The sequence below is a fragment of the Gymnogyps californianus genome, chromosome 7 (assembly GCF_018139145.2).
Source record: "Gymnogyps californianus isolate 813 chromosome 7, ASM1813914v2, whole genome shotgun sequence".
Taxonomy (NCBI): domain Eukaryota; kingdom Metazoa; phylum Chordata; class Aves; order Accipitriformes; family Cathartidae; genus Gymnogyps; species Gymnogyps californianus.
The window spans coordinates 8,151,714-8,175,324 of NC_059477.1; the positions used below are offsets into that span (position 1 = coordinate 8,151,714).

At 36.3% G+C, this 23,611-nt stretch overlaps 1 protein-coding gene across 4 annotated transcripts in view; it reads right to left on the minus strand.

The window, feature by feature from the left end:
- The window catches only part of TFPI (tissue factor pathway inhibitor), an 82,915-nt gene that overhangs the window by 47,132 nt on the left and 12,172 nt on the right, over window positions 1–23,611 (minus strand). For 3 of the 4 annotated variants that reach the window (XM_050899770.1, XM_050899769.1, XM_050899773.1), the window contains exons 3-4: window positions 19,403–19,514; window positions 172–252 (exon numbers count right to left, since the gene is read on the minus strand). The gene's annotated coding sequence lies outside the window, so the exon portion shown is untranslated. The remainder of the gene's footprint in view (window positions 1–171; window positions 253–19,402; window positions 19,515–23,611) is intronic. The other variant, XM_050899771.1, reaches the window with a different exon arrangement.

Genomic DNA, 23,611 nt, shown 5'->3' on the forward strand with positions numbered 1-23,611 from the left:
CCAGTGACTTTAGATCAGATACTCCACCCTCCTGTCTCCATCATCTGCCATGGTACTACCACAGCCTATGTTTCCACCGCAGTGTGGCAAGCTATTACTGGTTTTACACTGGGAGTATTGTTAGTGCCAGCAAGACATCAGAAAAATTGAAGACAAGGGCTAATAACTAACCTAATAGCTTCAGAGGACTGCAGCAGCATCACTGTCTTCTGGAATGTCTGTCATCAGTTTAGGTTCGTGGTCATGCCGAGACTGAAAGGGATGGAGGGAAAGACAGTGAACTTCAAATTCAAATTCTCCTATACCGTGCATCTTTATTTGTACAAAATGGATGGGCTTTAGCAGAATATATTATACTTAACCATAGTGCTAAATACATGGTGTTCAGAAATGAAAATGATGCACAAATGTCTAATTTCGTTATTGTTTTACTGTACCAGAACAGAGATAAAGCAGCACAAAACTATGTGAAAAGTTTTGTGTGTGCATATATAACATATATATTATTTTTTGAGCTCTATCATTCCTGAAGCAAGATTTACTATGTAACAGTTGGAAAAACACAAAAGCATTTGCTTACACAAGCTGTTCTTCAGGTCATAACACAAATGCCTCTCTCAGAGAGGGTGTGACATTGCTTGGTCTTTAACATAGATGTTTGTGATGTTTTGTTGCCCCCTAGTGATGCCACTTCATTTTTCCACTGCTTAGTTCTTTAAAAATTTTCATAGAGGCAAGAGCTTCCTGTCTCCTGCCTTCAACAAATTAAATCATAACTTAATACTTCTAAATCATAACTTAATACTTCTACTTAGTGCTTGAATTAGATGAAAAAACATGAGTATTTCTGAATCCTCATAAGGAACCAGATAGCAAGCTTACAGGAAAAATACCACCAGCATAGTTGGCTTGCCCCAGTGAGCTTCCAGTCAGAACTAAGATGTAGCAGTCACTGTCACCATACAGGGCAAAAGCTCCCAAGGGCCTTCTCCTCAGCGCAGACACTAATCATCTTACACAATGCAAGGTTGTCGCTGTTGCAGAATTTCTGAAAGCACTGGAAGTTGCTGTTTCCCATGTACAATGGCATGCTACAGCAAACACTTACAGGAGGGGATAGTCAGCTACCTATCACAGACGCCACGTTTGCACTATTAGTAGTCAGTTTTGTAGTTAAGTATTACATTATCTTAAAATCAGCTGATCTTTTTGAGGCCATTGAAGTATATGCCTGCTTTTCCAGCTGAGGTCATCTACATGTTGATGACATACAACTTCAAAACTCCAACCAGATTCTAAAAGAGGAACTTAAGATAAGTTCCTTTTAATAAGAGTTTTGCAAATGGCTCTATTACTGTTTTATATTATATCTGTTGTATTATTTTTATTGTGGTCTTTATAGCATTTAATATTTAAAACCCAACTAAACATACATGAAAGGAAGTGAAAGTGAAGGATCTTCTCCAGTGAAAGGAAGATCAGAACCCAGCAGCTGGCCCTTGAAAACCTGTCTCTATAATACACTCCTCTTTTCCCCCTTATTGTTCTTCTTTCCTGTAACTTCCTGTTCTTCTATAAAAACCATGGCTATCTCAAGTGTTTTCTAAAGACTGACATTAGAATGAACAGAGAGGGTGACTGTTATTGCTGACAGCAGAATACTGAGATAGTACAATGAGGAAACTCTAAAAACACAGGCTTTGTTTCTGTCCTCACTTCAAAGGTAGTAATACCTTTAAGTAATACAGTAAGGCATAATATTACTGAAGTTGACTGGCAGAAATGTAGAAATTTGTGAAGGGGAGAGAATCTTCAAGTTTCTCGAGCTTTGCACCCAAATTTATCTTATCACAGATGTCTTGGGGTTTTCTGCTTTGAAAGTCAAACATTTAGCAAGGCTAACAAGGTTAAGCTGGATAAGTGGATTATCCTAACTTGTTTTTTTTAGGGGTGAGAAGAGGAAAGGAAGTGAGTGATGGATGAGAGGAAACTGATTATCAGATCAATTTCTTACTGGTTGAAAAGTTTCCCCAGCTGAACTACCCAACCTGTTTGAGAAGAAGCAAGGAATACATTCAGCATCTGCCTTTCTGATGTACAAGCCCAGTTGCCTTATGTTGAGCAACTGGTTCTCTTGAAATTAAACTTCTGTTTTGCCCAGCGAAAGTACACTGGTTCTGCATTCAGTTGATGCCGCTGTGCTTGTTCCTGGAAAAAGTCTGTATTCTTAAGTTACCCTTCCATCAAATCCAGGACTAAAAAAAAAGTCCTCCTTTTATTTTAAAAATTATTCTTTTCTTTAAGCTGAACACTGTTTATCTTCTATCCTATAGAAATCCAGTATTGGCATACTAGCAGAATATAACATTACTTTGTGGATACGAGATTAAGGGGATTTAAATACACAGTATTTTTAGTAATTTGAAAACTGCTTAAAACAAGCGGGGAGAAGCAATGCAACTGTGACTAAGACTTAAATTTTTGTTCTTTTCCTGGTATCACTGGTCAAACTGTTGCCTCTTGCCAAAGGACAGATGTGACAAACTCACATTTCTTGTTTTCAGCTGGGTAGTTGTTTCCTTACCAATTCCTTTAATCAGTTTTTCCTGTGCATTTCTTTTTGCTTATGAGCTTACATAACTCTCATACTTATTTCTTCATTCATCAATTTCTTAACAGTAAAAAAGTAGGCAACTTGGAGCATGCTTTGAAGTTGAAATCCTAAAGAATTAGTTCCTATTACTACCTTTTTGAGATAAGCTACTTCTGTAGTACGATTACAACAACCAGAAAGTAAGGAACATACCATGTAACATTTTGAATACTGTGGAGATTTCAAGACTTAGTTCCAATCAAAAACCTTTTGGATAACTGAGGAAGGAGGGGGCCAGGTCAGTACCAGATGTCACTCATTTTTAGAGCCAGAAGGTATATGAGGCATGAATTTCGTTATAAAACTCACACTGACTTCAACCAAAACAGAATAAGGGACTTGTTACATAAAAGGGCGGTAAGCATTTTGTAACCTTCCCTACACAAGTAAGGTTTCTTAATTCTTTTTGGTCTTTTTATTTCATTAATTTGACAAAAATTGAAAGAACTTTCCATCATACAGCTGCATTTAGATCTGAGGTAGATGATATCTGAAGCAAAATATAATAGAAGTATTACCTACTGAATTCTGTTGTTATTGTTAAATAACAAAAAAGGGTATGAAATGCTGCATAGTCTTGTTAAACAAATTGCCTCACTGGACAAAGAACTTGTTTTAAAATAATTTATGCCTCACTTGGTTCAGCAAATGTCTGATTCTGAAATAGATATGGGTTAACTAAACATTTATATAATTTTTCTAGATTAGCTATTTATCATGTTTTGCATTCTCACACAGTGTCTGTTTGTTCTTTCAATGAGTCCAGTGCTTCACTAAGGATCTTAGTAAATAAGCCTCATTTTCCATCCATGTCCTTTAGCATTCATTCCAAATGCAGATCAAGTCCAGAACTAACTGGCTTAGTCACTGGATGTCACTGTTGCAGCACTAAGAGCTTAGGTATTTTATCTGGAAACAGGAGGCAAGTATACTTGTATGTATTTTATTCCTTCATTATTATTAAAGGGTTGCATTCCTGCTCAGGTTGAAGTCAGTGTGAGTTTTATTATAGGTTGAGTATTTAGAAGCATTCAGGCCTGAGGACAATTTATGCTTTCAGGGGAGACTTTTCTATCAGTGGTTTTTCATTCAAGTTTTAAAACTCTGTTTCTATTTTAATTTAAATACGTGCCCTTTCTTAGTTCTTTGTTTCTGCTGCTCTGATCAGAGTTTTATTTCTGAATATATTTTTATCTATACACAGTGTACATAATTCTGGTACTACATATATACACACATATATACATACACACCAGTACCAGAATTATATACGTATTTATGTATATGTATGCATACATAACATCAACGTAAGATTTCTGAAAACATTCCAAAATAATTTTCCTGGTAGGTTCATATAAGCAATGAATTTAAAGGATCAATTACTCCAAAAACAAAACACCTACCCTTTGCCTTAACAAGCTTGAGGGAAAGCTAAACAGTAAGAGAAACGCCAATCTACATATTCATAATTTTGAAAATTGAGTAACTTGAGCTTGTAGCTTACAAAGTCAGAGTCTTACTTCTTACAGGGGCTTTTCCAAAACCCCTTGAAATGTAATATATCAGCACCAAAGTTATCAACTAGAAATATACTATCACAGTATTATTTAACTGTTTCCAACTCTCATTTAAATAAAACAAAATGAAACTAAATGGAACCTGGTTTTAGATAGGCAACCACAAAACAAGCAGAATTTCCTATTCATTGGACTTCCTACTGATTTCTCAGAAAGCTGTGAGCATGCCTGTACTTCCTTTGTCTTGACAAAGGATGAATAGAAGTTAAAGTTATTTTCTCTGTGGTGAATTTGACTGAGACACACTAGTCATAGATGTTCCTATGAACAGAACCCAGGTCACCTTCTGTGCCATTTTGGTTTTTTTAATATGCTAGCTTCTCACAGGTGGAATCCTCCTCTATGATACGGCTGGGGAATAAATAAAGAAGGTACAGGAGATGCTCAAACTATGACATAAGGAACAACAACAGGAGTTTCACAATATGCTTTCAGAGAAGTATTTTGAGGGTATGAGTAAGTGAAGGAGATGGCAACTGAGGACACCACCATCCACTGCCAGTTCTGGGAAGTCTGAGCAGCTAGTAATGAAGCATTTACCACCAGACATGCCAAACCTGTATCCATCCCTCAGCCCCTGCTGCTGCAGTGTCAGACCTGCTTCCTTCTGTTCACCCCACCTCAACACTGTGCCATACCCTCTTGCCAAGAGTGGCTCTCAGCATCCTTGCCCCAGTTGTCATTTCTGTTCTATCACCTGCTGACTCCTAATGTCTAAACCAGACATGGGAAGGCAATCCAAGCACGTAAGCAGGAAACCTGTTTCCCAGCCCTACCGGGCTGCTAAAAAAGGAAACAAAGCATTACCAACAACTACTGTAACAGAGACCTGCACTCCCTGGGGCTGGCTGCTTCCTCACCAACTCACTGGCTTGCAGCCTGCCAGGTGTTTATTTGGAGAGGAAAAGGCTTCCCTAGGAGATACAGAGAGGGCAAAAGTTGTTTGGGAAATGCCGCATAAGCTTTGGCTCTCTTCAGCTGCTATTCAGTATCTGAGACGACATCTCTAAGCTCAACAAGCTCTTAAAGTGTTCTCATGAGAAGTCATTAGACAACTAAAACCAGCCAGTTGTTCCTGTGTGACAGTTATTGCAGTACACATGCTTACCAGAGAATGGAGGACAATTATTTACACAGTGTTCATAACTCCTAGAAGGCACAGAACAATTGTCTGCCCTTTGCCACTTTCCTGCTCTCCAAGAAGCTGGGAAGAATTCGTATTTCTTTCCCAGATGACAGAACACTAATCCATCTTCAGCAAAGTTCATGCTGCCTAGCAGTGAGAAAAAAAATCTTATTCTTCCAGTATTATTACTACTTTTTCCAGTAACAGAGAATAAGTAATAAATAATGACCAGATTAGACACAGCTAGGAAGTCTAAATATCAGTCTGTACTTCAAGAAAGGGGGAAGTACTGGATTCAAACTGCAAAAACCAAAGCATGTTCAAAGTCCAGTGTCATACTGTTTCAAAGCTAATCAGTCAAGAGAAGACTATGCTGAACATGGAATATTTTGTACACTGTAATACTGAAACTCATGATGTGATACTAACAAGTTGCCTGTCACAGGTCCTGTGAGACTGCTCTAGGTAGGAGATGCCTTCCAAACTCATTAGGTAAGAGCTACCTTAGAAGACTGCTATACATCAAGTTTTTCACTGCTAATATCATTTGTTCCTTTCTTTAGTAGCAAAATGACTTCAACTAATATGCTGGATTCAAAACATCTCTTGTGTGTAAGTTTCACAGCGCACACACAAGGCAACAAAAAACCAAACAGATATTTCACAAGATTGTCTGTCTCAGGAGACAGGAAATGGAACATAATGCCTTTCACAAGAGTTTTCCATTTGGGCTTGATCTTTTCAAAATGAAGAGTAAACATCTGGGATGATGACCAGCCAAAATCACTTAAGTGTGTGCCTAACTCTAAACATGTTAAGTAATAACACTGGAATAAGAAAGTACTTTTAAAAGAAGAAAAACACATAACAGGTTGCTACAGAAAATGGTACTTACTGCTGCATTCTTGTCTCATCTAGCAAGTTCAGACGTGTTGGTCTGGTCAGTAACTGGATGAATGAATCAACTGAAACTGTATCCACAATAGTTCTTTAATAGAAATTAATTAATGACAGTTCATGTGAAAGATTTGCTAATAGTACTACCAGAGAATAAGTTAGATAGGAAACTGAGAGTATAGTCTATGGAAGATTGACAACAACGTAATGATGCTGTTTCACTCATTAGAAAAAACCAGTATTTATAGGTGCTTCATGGGGACTAAGTACATACTTAGTACAGCATAGTTCAACACAATTGTTCAGAATACTCATAAAAGTTGTATTTACAACGTATAGAAATCTGTGTGGCTTCTATGGAAAAATCCAAATTTCATTTCTGTAAAATCCTAGTTTGCTGGGTGGCAAATTTTTAAATGGCAAGAATCTCCCACTGCAATATTCTGATCATATAAACAGCTTTTTCATAATTACTATGAAAGACAGTATAAAATCAAAACCCACCATCACACTTTTGGATGCTTCTCTGAACCAAACCTACAAGAGGTATGTTTTTTACAGATGAGATTTCCTCCTGATGCTGATTTTGTGAAGCCTTTTAATAATGCATCTTTTTCATTAAACATCATTGTGAACCTGGTCAAGGGTTGAAGTCCCTCTCCACCTTCCCCGAATTAGCCCATTTTAATAAGAAAACACATGGAGAAGGAGGATTTTTCATAAAGCTTATGTGCTGTTGGTAAAAGAAGATTAAAAATTACTCTATATTTTCCTTTGATCCTCTACAATCTCTTTCCAGCACCATACAAATCTCCTCTAGATTCTGGCAGAAGCCTGACAGCTTATTTGATTTCTTTACAGCATGTAGGATAGCAGGGGTGATATTTTTTGCTTCCTTATGCTACAGTGTAACAAAACCCGCCCAAAGCCAAGACACTATAATACACACACCCTACTCTAATACACTGGATAACTATTCTAATAGAAGCATATAAATTTCTTTCACGGAATAACCCTCATAAAATTGCTTATACCTATGTTTCAAGGAAGCTTTTAATACAAACTGCTTGCAATAACTCAAACATTGAAACAGTTTCCTCTCAATAAATAAACGTAAGCTGAACAAAGGTTTCTTACAGTCACCAGAGCACTCTGTTGGACCGTATTTAAAGACATTTAAATATTCCCCCCCAACAGACTTTTTCCCTCTGATACTATTTTTTAATTTTGTTGCTTGTTGAAGAAATAACTGATACATAGATACGAGATACTTGTTTATGGTGGTTTTTCATCATATCTAGAAATTCATATAAAATTCGACCAAATTAATTTTTCCTTCAAATACTTTGTAATCATATAAAAAAAAAAAACCAAACCACAAACAAAACCACTTATACAAAAATGCTACAATTATTCAAATAGAATAAGCAGCTTGCTTGGAAACTACATGCAAAAGAAAGTATGTTACTATTAGACTGATTGAAAGATTTCCAATTTCAGATCTTTTTGATGGAAACCCAGGTTTTTATTACATACTTCCTTCCCTCCCTCCCCCCTGCCCTCATAGATTTCAGCCAGGAATGAAAATTAAGAGAAAAGCTGTATATTCAGAGAGACAGATTCTGAATACCAACTTCCTTTAAGAAGGCTCTGTTCATTCTGTTGTTTCTTCCAGTTTCATTTTACAAAAACTAGTTGTGAAGTAAGATCTTGTCCATTGTGCAGATAGGTCAGAATCTAAATTGTGTTAGTAAAATAACCAGCCAGTCTGTGCAATCTTCAAAGCAAAATATCTCAAGTTCATCTTTCTTAGCCACCATTTGCACCACAACCAGACTCACACTGGTAAAATTAAACTCAATGGGGCACACCGACTGAGTCTGGAAGACTGGCACTTGTCTCAGCAGGTTGGTTCAGCAAAGGGAACATCAACTAAGGAAGCATAACGGATAGTTGAGCAAGTCAATTGAGAAAAGCAGCAAAATAAATAAAGTGTGAAATTGGAAGCTAACTGGCATCACTTTTTGCTATAAAGGTTACCACCTCCAGCAATGAGAGGCTGTTTATATTCTAATACATCTGTCTATGAACTGAGATGCAACCTTGATCTGCTGTGCAGAAATACAGCAGTCAACTAGTATGTGTGTTTCACATCATGATTCTCTTCACACATAAATGTTTGCATACAACAGGTATGGTTGGGTTAACGTTCATTCAAAACTAAAAAGGGCACATCAGATGCAAAACGTGAATGCTTTCAAGTCTGAGTAACTTTTGTTGATTATCTTTTCTTGTTAAATGCCCACTCCTGTACATGCAGTTCTGTGCTTCTGGATTCTTGTATAGAGTAGAAGCTCTAGGTAAGTACTGGGAAGAGCATTGTTGCAAGACATTGAACACGAAGAATTCAACACACACTCCTCTTGGACACTGTGGATATTACAATATCATTCTGTACTTAGAAAGATGTCACAGGTCTATAGCATATGAAGCATTGATAAGGATTGAGCTATAATAGCATGCAGTGTACTTCCTACTTGATCAGGACAGAACAACTTCAAGTTTTGAGGGTGAATCATTCCCAGAAGCTCTTTAGGTTAATTTTGCAGACTAAATTGGCATAAATATTTCAATTATGCTTTAAAGAAATAACTTCTCTCCTTTTGTATCCTGCAGAAAGGAACCAGGTGATCTCTATTTGCACCTAAGTACAGAAATCTTGTAAGTGCGCTGCTCTACCATTTCATATATCAGCTCCGCAAAGTATGACTCTGATCATTTAATCAGAAGTGTGACAAATGACACACTTCTCTTATTTTTGTTTCCTTACTGCTGAACTGACAAAAATAGTTAGAAACATGGAAGCTTTGTAAATAAAAGAGGGTTGAATAGGTTACAGACCCAGAAGAGGGTTAGAATTTTTCATAAACTGAAATGCAAGAAGAAGAAAATGAAGTTTTTCAGCACTTGTTCTAGAGATGTAAAGTGATGTGTAAACAGGCAACAGCATTTTTAGAATTCAAGGTTTTTCTTCATTTCTGTTAGTGTGGTGCAGGGAATGGATGATGAGGTCAAGTTTAACAAGAAAGCAAATCAGTGTTCTTCAGAGTAATCAGTTTTTCATGAGAAAAAAATACTTTGTAACATAGGCACAAGAACATATAATAATTTAATTAATCATTTTCAACCTAGGCATCTTTGACTTTACTATATGATTTTCTTTCTTAGCACAAAGACCATTAGTTCAATCAGTACTATTGATCAGGATGTGATTTTTTTTTTTCCCTGCAGGTTATGTCAAAATTTTAGAAATAATGAACACAGGCGTTATTATGACTGTTTTGTTCCATTTAAAACAGAAAAAAATCTTACTGGTTTTTGAACTGTGCTTTTTGGATACAAACTGTAAGCAGGTGGACAGGCCAGCTGGAAAGCAGAAGGAAAAAAAATAACCCAGAAATTACAATTGCTCAAAGCAAGAGACGCATTTATTTAAAGATGAATCCCTAGGGAGGTTTTTTGTAAGTATTTTTGAAAATAAAAACATTCATGCTAAATTAGGTCCCCTCTCAGTGAACAGCATTTTTTTCTGAAACTAAATTGCTTTTTGCTAAACATAGCTGATTCACATCATCAAAAGAAGGTCCTTTGATTTTTACAGAGAATATTCACTTTTCTTATCAAAATCTCATTCTCAACTATCAATCCTTTGCTCACAATAGACAGCATAAAACTGATTAAGCCAAATATCTGTGTGAACAATGGGCTACCAGTTCTTCCTGCTTATGGAATTAAGGAGGCACTGAACAGTAAATATTGAGTAAATACCTTGCCTGGGCATAAGGCATATCAAGGCGCATGTACTTAGAACACCAAACATTAAAACAGTTTCTTGGTGATTTATTACTGCTCTGGTAAAAAGAATGAAACTTCACAATATTTAGTTTGATTACTTGCTAATGATTTTGCAGAATCATTTGTGACTTAGGTGGTAGCTTTTACTACCATTAAAGTGGGAAAATTATATTTCTTCCTTCATTGTTGCATACCAACCTACTCTGTGTCTCTGAAATCAAAGAAAGTAACTGCAGCTCTGTAATAATAAACATGACTGTACAGAGTACAAGAAGCCTGGAGCTTTCCTCCTAGCTTGCAGATAGACCTTTATGCTTCACGCTAATGCCTGCAAAGTGTCTAGAAAGAACCAATTTACCTTTTATTTCAAAATGGACTTGAAAATGGACAGTCTGCTCAGTGTAGCTTTATGATTAGGTAAAAAAATCCTGCTCTACTAGAATATACACATCTAAAGTTAAAGAGTAGAGTATGTTACTGGATGAAAATAGGATTTGTGATTTGTTTTCTCACTGATATATGCAGGTTTTCTGTTTATGTACTTTGATTTTCAAAAAGATTCAAAAAACCCAACTCTTTTTTCAGATTTACTTTAAAAGGTTGTCCACCTGTAAGTTGCAGAGCAAATATTCTGTATGTGTGGTACTAAGCAATGACTGTGGAAAAAAGTCACTTATCCACTGAGTATATTTTTGTAAAGTACACATAATATGAAAGAACCACACTAGTACTCTGGTATTACAGTGGCTACTTGTGAGAGTATCTCTCTTCCTCCAAAATAAGCAGAGTTTAAAGTGGAACGCTGAATATTTACCACCTCACAGGCATGGAGATACTCCAACATCCTCTGGCAAATATCTGCAGGTGTTCGGCTCTGGCAGATTTTAAAGTCCACTGCTCAGAAAAGCAGCTCAACCACTAGAGGGTGGGGAGGTATTCTGGAGGGTTCAGCTGTGCCAGTGCATGGTCAGTATTTTATGCAAATCATTAACATCACAGCTTTGTAGCATTTGCTCAATACTTTAAAATTTTTCATCTGCATATCCTTTACCTTCTTGGAATTAAACATCTTAAATTACAGAGGTGTTTCAGTAAACTGGACCATATAGAAACTTGTGAGGTACAACTTCTCTGTAGATATGGAGGTTCCTATTAATCCCAAAGTCTGAAGTATGCAGAATCTCTAGCCAGTATTCACAGCACAATCATTTTTTCTGGAATGACACAAATAATATAACCTCATAAGGCACTATGTTTTAATTACTGCTGTTGGTATAAGCTTTAAGCCTTTGAAAACATAACCAAAACAAAACTAAAATTAAAACCTGATGACTTGGTATCTCAGCAGACCTCAGTAGTAAATAACTCACAGATTTGCTCTACACTCAGAATGGTCTACTTAGAATTCTGGAGCACTCTAAGATATATTAATTGCTTTTAAAAGCTTTCTAGAGGAACTTCTGTATCTCTTTAGAAATAAAGCGGTTACTCATTTGGTCACTATCACCAGAAAATTATATAAAATTCATCTCCCTTACTCCTAAATTTGTCTCTGCATTATGATTAAAGTCTTTGCAACACAGTTAATGCTTTCTACACAGAGCAGTCTATCTTAACAAATGCTTCCAATTATATATACTTAATCTTTGGAATCTGCCATAGGAAACATGCAAGATGTCATGACTGACTATAAAACCACCCCAAATTATAACTCATGGCTCTTAAAAGCACAAACAAAAATGCCACATATGGAACATCTACCAGTTCTTCTGACATTTTCTATTATCTTTTCTGTTCAATCACTAAAACTGCTTCAAAGAAGAAACAATCATTTATTAGTCTAACAGTAGTGAATTCTACTGTACAGAATAAAAGGTTTTGTCTGCAGTATACGTTTAGGCAAATTCCTCTTGTGAGATGGCATTTGGCTCATTTAAATCCAAGACAACAGAAAGAAAATTCTAAATGAATACTGCAGCTAATGGGAATATAACCCATTTGTGTTTTGCAGGATCAATCCACAGGTCACTACTCTGTTTGCCTGCACATTTCATGGCTGACAAAGAGGATTTATTGTTCCGATTAAAAAGAGAAACATCTTTCTTGTTAGCAAAAGTCATTCTGCTAACTGTTCCCACCCATAGTTTTAGATCTGAAGGAGAAGAGGAAATAAATACCTGAAAGAATCTTCTTTATTTTATATGAGGTACCCTGTTTATCCATGGCTGCTGCAGCACAAAAAGCAAAAATACCCAAAAACCTTTGTTTGACATAACCTATTTTCTTAGGACAAGCAACAGATAAAAGATTTTGCTGTTTTCCACAATAAGAAGGTCAATGGATGCCTATATTCATATTACTATCAACTCACTTTTGAAAAGTAAAAAGAGGTGATCGAGGAATAAGTTTCTCTGACTGCTAAGCCCTCCCCCTCCCCCTGCCCAATCATTGTAATTTTTTACTGGTTTTTGTTTGTTTATTTGTTCAGGTTTTTTAAGTCTGAATTACAGCCATACAGATTCCTTGGTTGGGGGTAAGTCAGGTCTTAATCAGTTACACTGAGTAAACTGCAGAAAAGACAGGCACTTCCAGACAACCATAGAAAAAAAAGAAGAAATAATGTAATTGAAAAATAGTTATGCAGCAGAATATCTTAAGCAGCAGCAGATTAAGTGTATCATTAAATTAAAATCCATTTTGATTTATTCGTGTTGCTTATTTTCAAAATGAACTCTAAGTGTTCAATGCTTCCAGCAATAATGCAAGAGGTTTTAGAAACTATGTATCAATTCAGGACTTTTGGATACCCAGACCTAATTAAGATTAACTTCAGCAAGATATGGTTATTTAACAAGCTATAGAACAAGCTATACTAGCTGGTAATACAATAGAAAGTTTTATAAGACAAAATAAATCAGAGAGAGAAAATTAGAAAAGAAAAATAACCATTGATATCAGGGTAAGTACAAAGTATAACCACTGAGGAATTAAGAAGTTAACCCTTCAGCAGTATCTGATGCTGTGAAAGTACAGAACAGGCCTGCTTTGCATGAACAGGATTTGGAAGTAGTAACTGTATCACAGGCTTTCAATCAGCATGGAATATGCAAAGTGAAGTCATTAATAAGCAATTTTATTCATAGACAAAATGTGATGTAAATGGAGCTAGTCTTAAGCAAAGCAAGTTAACTCTGTCACTGTGCAGAGGGTGAGAACATGCACAGCTTTCTGCATGCTTAATGAGAAAGACCAATCTGATGGCCAAGGAATTAAGTAACTTCTGTAACCCACAGCTCTCAAGCTAAGTAAAAAGGAGGCTCATAACGACACAGTCCCAGACTGTGCAACAGAGCTTTAGGAAATTTTCTGTTTCATTGGAATAATATGTTGTTCATTTCCACAAACTCCACAAGGCTATACAAATACACATTCTATTTCAGCAATGCAGAGCAGACAACTAGGTGCACATTCCCTAACTGGTTATTTTTACAAAGAATGTTTTGAACAGTGTGCTCACATTGCTGGCTGGTTATGAAGAACCACATTCTTGACACACAACCAAGCTAAAAGGTAATTTTCTTTAACTTTTTGCTGGATCCTTTGCACAATTTAAGTAGAGAATACTGTGAACTTCAATAAATATCACATTTATGAAGCAGTGTCTCATGTGTTGTTGCTTGTCACCACTAATGAGAGCAAATTCCTCGAATCAGTGTTGTAAGAGCTTTGTTGGCTGAGAATCAACTTACACACTTCTATGATCAGAGAGAGGTATGTTTTAATTGCTAGGCATTTAGTTATAGATAATGAGTCCCAGTGATCATCAAACAATGAATAAAGAAACACCATTGCTTGCCATAGTCTAAGAAAAGGGAAGATACTGACAAATCCTGCTGACAGAGTGTTCAAGCTTACAGATAGAGAGTGTGGTATCAAATATTTCTGTGGCTCCTAGAAGGCCAAAAGCCATGATGAGTTCTACAATACAACTACCATTTCTCAAGCCTCATTAATGCTGAGACATCAAACCAGGAGCAGAACAGACTACTCCCTGGCCAAGGCTCCAACATTCCTCTTCCTCAGTCTTGGACTGAGGTACAAGGTTTATAACATAGGTCTGATCCTGCACAGGCTCCCCAGTGGACCTTTCCTACTCCACCCACAGCAACATCTGTTCCTAACTAAGCATTAGAGAGTTTGAGGAAGAGGAGTATTTCTGGTTTCAGTTAGAAAAGTGTCATAGATTCTTGCTGGTGAATATCCTCATCCTTTTTATTCTCGGTGCTGGAGGGACCATTTAACTCCCCACTGCCACTGTGTCCTCAGCCAGCATTTCAGCTGTGTGAGACATTTGTATTCATCTGTTAAAAGAAAGCCACAAGCAGCAAGGGCTGCTAATTCTTCTTTTAGTTTTTAATGGCATAACTTGATGGCTTAGATATCTTTATGTTTCTTCCTTTCTCCACTGACTTTTCAATACCTTTCCAAACCCATCTTTTTCTGACAGAAGATCAAATAATGACATTTACAGCAGAAACTTTTGTCCAAAGAAGAAATAAATCCCAGTACAATACCAGTAGCACAGAAAATATCTGTAGAAACAAATTATATCTCTATTATGTAATGCTGCAGGAACACCTATTATAACTAAATGTCACCTATTACAAAACATGAAGTTCTGCAGTGATGTTTCCTTATATCATCTGGCATCAGTATTGTTCATTACACTAAAAGGAACAATTCCTTCTATAGTTCTGACAATTCCCCTTACTACTGACTACAGCACTTGACTAGGAAGAACAAATCTTTCTTTCCTGTTCTTTGTTTCCATTAAAGCTCTAGAGATGGAAAAAGTCTGTTACAGTTAGTTTATCCTCCCCAAAATTTCTCATAAAATGTGTAATACACTTAAACATGTCACATGCTTGAATTGGTGCCAGTGGAAATCCAATCCTTGTTATAGAAGTAATTTCAGATTATATAATACAGTATGTTTAACTGGTTTAACTATACACCACGACTTCATAAGAGCAATGACAACATGGTACCAACAGTATCATTTAACTATAGTTTAAAAGTGACATTTAAGCCAATGGGATAAGAAAACACTTGGGCAACAATAGTTGGACTCTTTGAGGTGAGTTTTACGTTATTTTTTTACATTTGACCATGATAATTCTAACTATTGAGTCAATAATTTTTCATTAAACCGCCAAGAAGTCACTGAAATTAACACACAGAAAAGTGAGCAAATAAGGAGTTTGTAAGACTTACAGATAACAACAAGCCTGTAGTTAAACCTGGAATATTTAGAACTGGAATAAAGGTAGTTCTTCAGGAAACACAAAGCATGTCAGAACGAGAAAACTTCTTCCAGCTCACATCCATGGAATGAACTTTTTGGGTAGCTTGTCTTTTATCATTATTATTATTTTATAGAGTTCAGCTGAAAAGTTCCAGCTTGCAGAGTTTTAACCTGTGTTTCAGTTTGTGTGTCTGGAATGTAATTTTCTTATTAAAATGCAACTCATGCTGCTAACTTCAGGGTTTACCTACAGTGTCACTGGACTTTGAAATTAACTCCAGAGCAAAATGTGAAACTTGAATTACTTATAAAAAACCTTGATACTTGGAAAAGCAATAAACTATCAGCTAATTGGGGCCAAATTTTTTTAAATGGCCTTTTTTTTGTCCACAGATCATTGATCACTTCAAGTACATTCAGCACTTGATTTACCTCAATTACATCAGAAATTATGCACTAATGCTAATTTATAACAAAAGAAATTACAAGGTCAAGAATGAAAGCTGGCATTTTAAAGAAAGACTTAATGCCTGGCCCCATATACTTCTATATTTCAGTATTTAAGTAAGCAGTGTATGTGCTGAAGATAGCGTTGAAGTAAATTGAAAACCAGTAATCTTTAATTTCAGTCTCAGTCCTAAATGGCATCTCATTGTGGGGGGAAGTTCATTAATTCCAGAAAACCAGTCAATGATTAAAACGCAGATCAAATGTTACAAGCACATTCTGAAAAGTGCATTTACACAAACCTTCTGCCTTCTAACATACAAACACACATACTTATATCATTTCCATATGACGTGGATTTCCACATAGGATTCATAAATATGTTACAGATAAAGTGTTACAGACTATGCCTTTGAGTTCTGAACATTTATTTGACTTCAATGCTACTGTAAGCTTTGACAGGAATATCGCATACCATCTAAACAATACATAGTTTACTACACGCTATTTCTATGTATACACTAAAGTTAAAAAAGAACAGAAAAAACTTTTAGAAATTATTTCTTTTAAAAGTTATTTTGGAGTTACTTCTTTCAATTTTTGCTCAGACAAGTTAGTAGGAAGATTCTACTTTATTCAAATACCTCTCATAACTTCACAATGGTGTAAAGTGACATAAGTGTCAAAAGGAAAGTAAAAATTATTTAAATTTTGACAATAAGTAATAATTGTAACCCCTGAGACTAGTAGTTCCAGCTGAGATGCTCATTACCCAGAGAAAACGTTTTGTGTCTCACCCACCACTTACAGCCCAAAAGAAAGGCAGTTCTAATCCCAGAAAGCTATCTGTAAGCATGTCATACCAAGAGCACTGAAGGCTTAAAATTAAAGCAGATTACTGCATTTCTTTTCTTAGAACTCTACAGTATTGAGCAAAATCCACTAGCATAGACTGAAAGAATAAACCTGGAGGAACAAATTTCCAGCCTGAAAAAAATAGGAAAAAGGAATACAAACACCAGCACCAGCTTCACATTGACACTCTCTGTTTTCTTCTCTTGTATTATCAGCTGTACCACACTTTGGCTTTTGTTTCAAATCATCCTTTTCCACATTAGCAATTCAACAGTATCAGCAGAGACAGTGAAAGACTCAGAACACCAAACACACCTGCTATTCAAATATAAAAAGTGCTGCAGAAGCCCAAAAGTTATTTAAAGCAAGTGGATGACATCAACAGACAGAAAACGTCAACACGAACAGTCATCATTAAAAATGTTGAGGTATTGGGAAAAAAAAAGGTATAAAGGCGTTTCCTCCCTGGTGTTTTATTCTTCCTTTTTATTGATAATCTTAACAGTGTGATAATCTCATACTTAAAAAACTTCCACTGTCACTACTGTCACTAAAACAATGCTGTCATTGATGAGGTCACTTAATGATTTTCTGGAGGCAGATATGTATGTACTCTGGTGTGTAATACTACTGTATTGTCTGTCTTCACTATCCTTGTATAAGAACATGACCAAAATATAGAGGTGAAAAAATTACAGAAGCACGTGAATAATTTTTGCTGAAAGGCTAGGCCCCTGTAGTCACAAGCAGTTAGGTCTATCTAGAGAAACTCAGCTAGTCGTCAATCCCATCACTTCCTGAGTGACAAGACTGAAAAACTGGCTTTGCACCAAGAAAGCTAGTCAGGTTTCACCCACCTACAGAAACAAAAGCAAGATTGAGCTCTAAAACCCCAATAAAGTATACCTTTCACAAATTAAGCCCTAGTTTGGGGCTTTGAGCCAAGGAGTCTACTATGCCCTCCCACTGTTAAATGGTTTTATGAATCCTTCTATTCTGTTGTATACTCAGAAAAACTGACATGCCTAAATACCGAAGAGCATATTTCCTCTGCTTGCAATTGAAACATGCGCTACACCTTTTATTTTCTCTTCCATTCTCCAAGGAGAAACTCGCAAGGTTGCTTTATTGACTAATAGATTATAAGAACAGAAAAAAATATTTTCACTAATTTGTCCTTTTGTATAATTCTGACCACAGAATTTTGTTAATTCTTTTACTAAATTCAATTACCAGCCACACATTTTTGAAATACGTATCTAATCTTGATTTAAAGACTTAAGATCATGAAGAGTGTCCAGTGTACTTTCACAAATACATCTGGTGGCTGATTATCCTCACCAGATGCATCTTATTTCTAAAAAGAATATACTACTCTTGGTTCCCCAAAAGGTAACCTTGTAATGAAGTCAGCTATCAGAGATTTCTTCCCAACCTGTTATAGGTGGACAAAGACAACATAATTTTGATTGTTATTAGAATACAAATTATTTTGTTTCTCATCTTTATTTGCTCATTTCCTCCCCAGCCAATGACCAGCTAATAATTAAAGTTACTAGGAGTATTGTGACTGGCACTATTAGTGCTATCAAAAGCCTAATCATTTTTCAAATCAATCGACCAAAAATACAACAGAGAGCCAGATAAATGTGCTAGCTACAAAATAATATTGTAACTAGGTCATGTTTCTGCATTTTCTATACATGCTAAAGTAAAAATCCCTCAGAAGTCAACTGCTCAAATAGCAGTACAGCTTGAACTAGGGATTTTGGACCACTTCAATTCAGTACAGTCCCAAATAATGTCCACTGAATGGCTGCTCTGTGATAGAGTGAATTTTCCCCTGCTATTAATTGACAAGATGCAGCTGACATCCCACACAATAAAACAGACTCACTAACTTATTGACAGGCATTTTACCTGGATTGGAATAAAACATTAAAGAGTTATTAAGCAATTGTGGAAAGGGAAGACAAATATATTAATGTCTTCTGCAACTTTCACTTGGGTGCAGATTCCATAGAACCACAGAAAAGGAAAGCTATAATAATTAAAACTCCATAGTGATTATAGTTTTCCCAGTACAAATCTGAAGTTATAAGACTGCTATATTACAAGATACCAATGCTACATTTCGTAAACATTCCTACTTTGATTTCAGCTATTGCAGTATTTCTTAACACAAATACAGTTAAAGGGCTTACTGCAAAAAGGAAATAAAGCCCTTAAAAGAACTTAGAAGAAACGTGAAACTTTTACATTCTTTGTGCATCAAGATGAAAGCTTTACGCATCAAGATGAAAGCTTTGTGCAGCTGTGCCGCACTGTAATCTTATTAATGGTGTTCTTTTTAAAAAAAGAATCTCTCTCTAACCTATACTTCTCTCTCTGCAAGGCTATTAAATCATGTCTACATACAGATTAACAACCACCTAAAGTGTCATATATGGATTTGGGAAGGAAAATATTCTGTACAAATAGAGATGATTTACCATGAAACAGCTTTCAATCAGAAAATGCCAATCCATTAAAACTTAAGGTTTTCTTGGGAATATACCAATGGATTTCTACAATCAAATGTATGCAGAAAGCCAGAAACCAAAGACAGATGCCAGAAGTACCAATATCTTAGCGATTAGGGCCTTACCTGAAAAGGGAAAATGGTCTCAGGCAAGTGGTCTACTTACCAGTCTGCTTTTCATTTTGTCCTTTTTGTTCTGTGACTTAGAAATGTAACAGCAGCAGCAACGCAAGAGGTCTGGGCTTTCACCTGCCACAGCAGAACAAAATTCTGAAACTCTGTTAAAAAAAAATTAAAAATCATTAAATAGGAAACTCATCTCAGTAATTAGATAAACATCTATAAACTGTTGTTCCTTACACAACACAGAAAACTCTTTCTTTCTTTCAAACCTTCTTAAGAGCTCGTATTTAAGCTCCAGAAAATTATAACTTATCCAAAGCTAGAAAAGGAAGTGTGTTCCTCCAGCTAGGTACTTCAATATTTCAAAGTATCGTTTGTCTACAGCAGCAAAAAATTATTGCTCTGTGGTATATGTCATACTCATTACATGAAGCCGTAACAGAGGAGAGAGAGAGTATTGAATACTTAAAGCTTTATCTTTCTTTAGCGTTATGTGATGATATTACTAAAACTGTGTGAGGTCTTCAGTATGCATTTTTTTTATATTTACATTTCTAGCATTAGGTGATGAACAAGTTTAGAAACCATCAGGAGTTGTAACAAAGCTAGCAAAAGTCAGGTGGCCTTTCGCCTCCCTCTCTGCCTGAATTTACTGTTAGGACTGAAGAATGGAAATGTAGAAATCTAGGTATGACTATAGAGATGGCAAGAATGAAAGCTATCAAAGCAAATGAAGTTAGCAGGACCAATACCTCTTGAGCCATGTTTTGGTGAAAGACTGGCATAAGTTACAAGCAACTGTATCACAGGGTACCTTATGCATGACAGAAAGATGAGGAGATGTATAACAGCAAAGAAGTGATCAGGATTCTTAAGGGAACTGAAATGGAAGCTGAAAGCCAGTGCATGTCTCTAAAGGATTAATAATTACTTTGCAACCAAAAAGTGTCTTTTACATCCAGTCTGCCTTGGACTAAGGTTAGGATGAGAAAAGAGAAAAACAAGAGACATTCTAAGAACGGGAAAGAACAGGAGTTGCCATAGAAAATGCAGGACAGGAAAGCCCTAAAAGACACCTTTGTGCAGGTGTCTAGGATGAACAGACAACCATTGGTGTCAGGAGTGGAGCCAAGTTAAGGTGAACATGGAATGGGAACACAAAAAGTGGGGCAGACAATGGCTGCCTTATGCAACCTGAGGGCTCACAGCATCCATTTCCTACACTTTAGCTCAAGCTGGCAATTTCTGCCACCACATCCTACATTTGCATAATAGCTTTTTGTATCTTTTCTCTTAACACAATCCCCACAACCCTTATGTGGTCTGAGTTGCTCCTGCTGGACAAGACAATGTTTGGAACATTTCTAAAACTAATCCTGTTACTGCTTCTGCTCCCTTTGTAGCCAGCTGTGCTACAGACCTCCCTTTTCTGATATACATGTACGTCAAGACAACCAAAATTGCTGCTTTCTCACCAATATCTCTGCCTGAAATGTGACAGCTATATGCAATACCTTCACCTGACACAGAATGGATTGTGGTCAATATACTTCTCTGCCTCTGAGACAAAAAAAAATGGTTGCTCTTAATAACCTTGATAACTTTTATAACCTTGTTTTACTTTCAAATAAAATTTGTTTGCCATCCTTTCATCTCTGAGGTTGTATTTACATCCTTCTCCAACACGAAATGGTAAACGAAAATCCTCTAGTGACCTTCTCTAAATAACATTCATTCAATATGCTTTTGCTGTGCTGTTTGTTACTCCTATCTAAACTGAATGAAGTTATCTTTCTGATCTCTTATTTTCAGGAAGTTTTTCCTTGTTTAAACTTATTGATTGCGCTCTTGTGTCCCATCTGATTGACAGTAAGTGAACTGGGTATTGTATTTAAGGCAGTGTATGCCCTTAATTTACATTGTTTGCACTGTATTTTCATTAATTTCACCCCATTCTTTCATCATTACAATCTAAAATAATTTTGAGTCTTTTCGTCTTATTTTCTTAATAAGATCATCTTAAAACAACTTGTCATCAGTGTTTTGCCTCAAGTACCATTTCCTTCTCCCTTATTTGCACACAAAGCCCACAGCTTCACAAAGCAACCCTGGAGAATTACTGCTGATAGGATTGGCTGATACCATTTTAAACCTTAATCTAAACATGAATATATTTATCACGTGTTATTTCTTGGGAATTTTAAGGAACACTTTAGACTTCTCAGCAAATTTGTTTTAGCAAAGCAACAAACAAAACCAGAAAATTCAAACAGATTTTGGAACCTCAATTACATACTAAGTATCTTCAAAGCACATAACATGTTAAAAAAAGTCAATTATAATACAACACTGCAATCCATAAATGAAGAGGCGACCTATTGAAACTTAGCTTTCTTAGCTGGAAGCAACAGACATTATTAAAAATCAGTAACACCTGCAATATTAGCAAAATACATGAAGATAAGCTGTTGTTCATTCAAAAATGTTCATTAATGTAACTTGATTCTTGAAGGTAATTACAAGATAATCACAAAATAATCCTATTTTTCTCCTACCCTCTAGCAATTAATCTGTCTGGTTTTTTTTGCAACTTGTCTCATCTGACTGTCTCTCCCTGGAGAACAAGACCCATGAGCTTTTGTGTGGGTGCAGTGGTCAGTCAGTGCAGAGCTCACTGTGGGTCAGAGCCTAAGGGCCGATTCACAATCAGGAATTTTACTGAAAACATGACATTGAAATTTTACCATGAAAACCAAACATGCCTGTTAGTAATATGAAAAGCCTTTGAACAGTTACTTGACAGAAAAACCTTGCACTAACAGAAGCTCTCTGCCAACTTACTCCAGCAGAAGAGTTGTGTCATTTTATTTATTTCTACCTTTTTCTTCTCTACTTGGTGCAGCTGGAGGAGGATTAAGATGTTCAGACATTGGAGAAAGGAAACCAATCCAAGCACTGGGCATAAAGGAGACCTATCTCCACCTCCATCCCCTTGAAGAACATTACTGAAAAGCATCCTTTCCTACTCTTCTAAATTCCTTTGCTGCCTTCTCTCTTTCTGAAGAGTTCATTCTCACATAAGGTAGGCACACTCTAGTTGCTACCTTCACTCCAGAGAAGCTGCTTTTCTATATAAGCCTGGCAGACTTAAAAAGCAAGGATTCCCCATCACCCATGAAATATTGAGACCAACAAAGGAAGTGCCTGAATTTAGAAACTTTTCCACACAGCTTGGAACTATATAGCACAGAAACAAACCACTGCAGTCTGGCATTGCTTTGTTTGTAGCACTCTGAAATATTTCAACTGATCATAAAAGAAATGCTACTGTATAACAGTTATCCAAAGCCTCTTCTCATTTTGGAAGCTGTTTATGCTGAAACCTGCTCCACATGAAAACACATGATTTCAAACCAGTTATTTGCCTGGCACAAATAAAAATAGCAAGACAAACAGACTTTCTCAAATTTCTTTGAGGTATTTATATCTGCTAATACAAAAGCCAAATATGATCTCTCTACTTATTTTTTGGATAGAGAAACGTGCTGCGGGCAGTACGAAGAAATAGACTATCAGGAAGGTTGATTTCTTGGAAGAGTTGGAGATGGAGACTGCTGCACCTATTTACCTCTGTAAATTGGCTCACATTTGTAATAGTTGGCAATGACAAATAATAACCTGCAGTGCCTTTTCCATAAAGTTGTTTCCAACTTAAATAAAATGAAATTTTACCCTTCTACCAAAGATCAAAATTAAAATCTACTAGAGATGCAATAACTGCTTTTTTGTTTGTATGCCAAATGGTGTCTTTGACTGGAACGCCACAAAGTGAGGAAATAACCAGCTTACAAAATAGCACGATATACAACCCATGCCCAGTTGTGATCACCCAGAATACTGGCCATTCTTCCTTTATCCCCATCCACCCTCATACAAAAACTCTGCTTTTTCACGTGATAGTTTGACTGGATTCCTTTAGGAAATAAAGTGTCTTTGTTTCTCTTGAGTTACACCACTTACTACCTTGAGTTCTAGTCTCTGTTTAGCTGGCTTACTCATTTAAATCACACAGCTTGTTACACTGGATTTTTCTGGGTGAAAGGAGGAACACATTACTAGTGTCTGGAAGCCTTGTGACTTTTTCTGGGTAAAAAGCAATTCCCATAAGGTGAACGCCATTTCACCTTAAGCTTTTTTAGTAGCAAACTTTAAAAAAAAAAAATCAGAAAAGGCTTAATTTCCTTTGATGGAG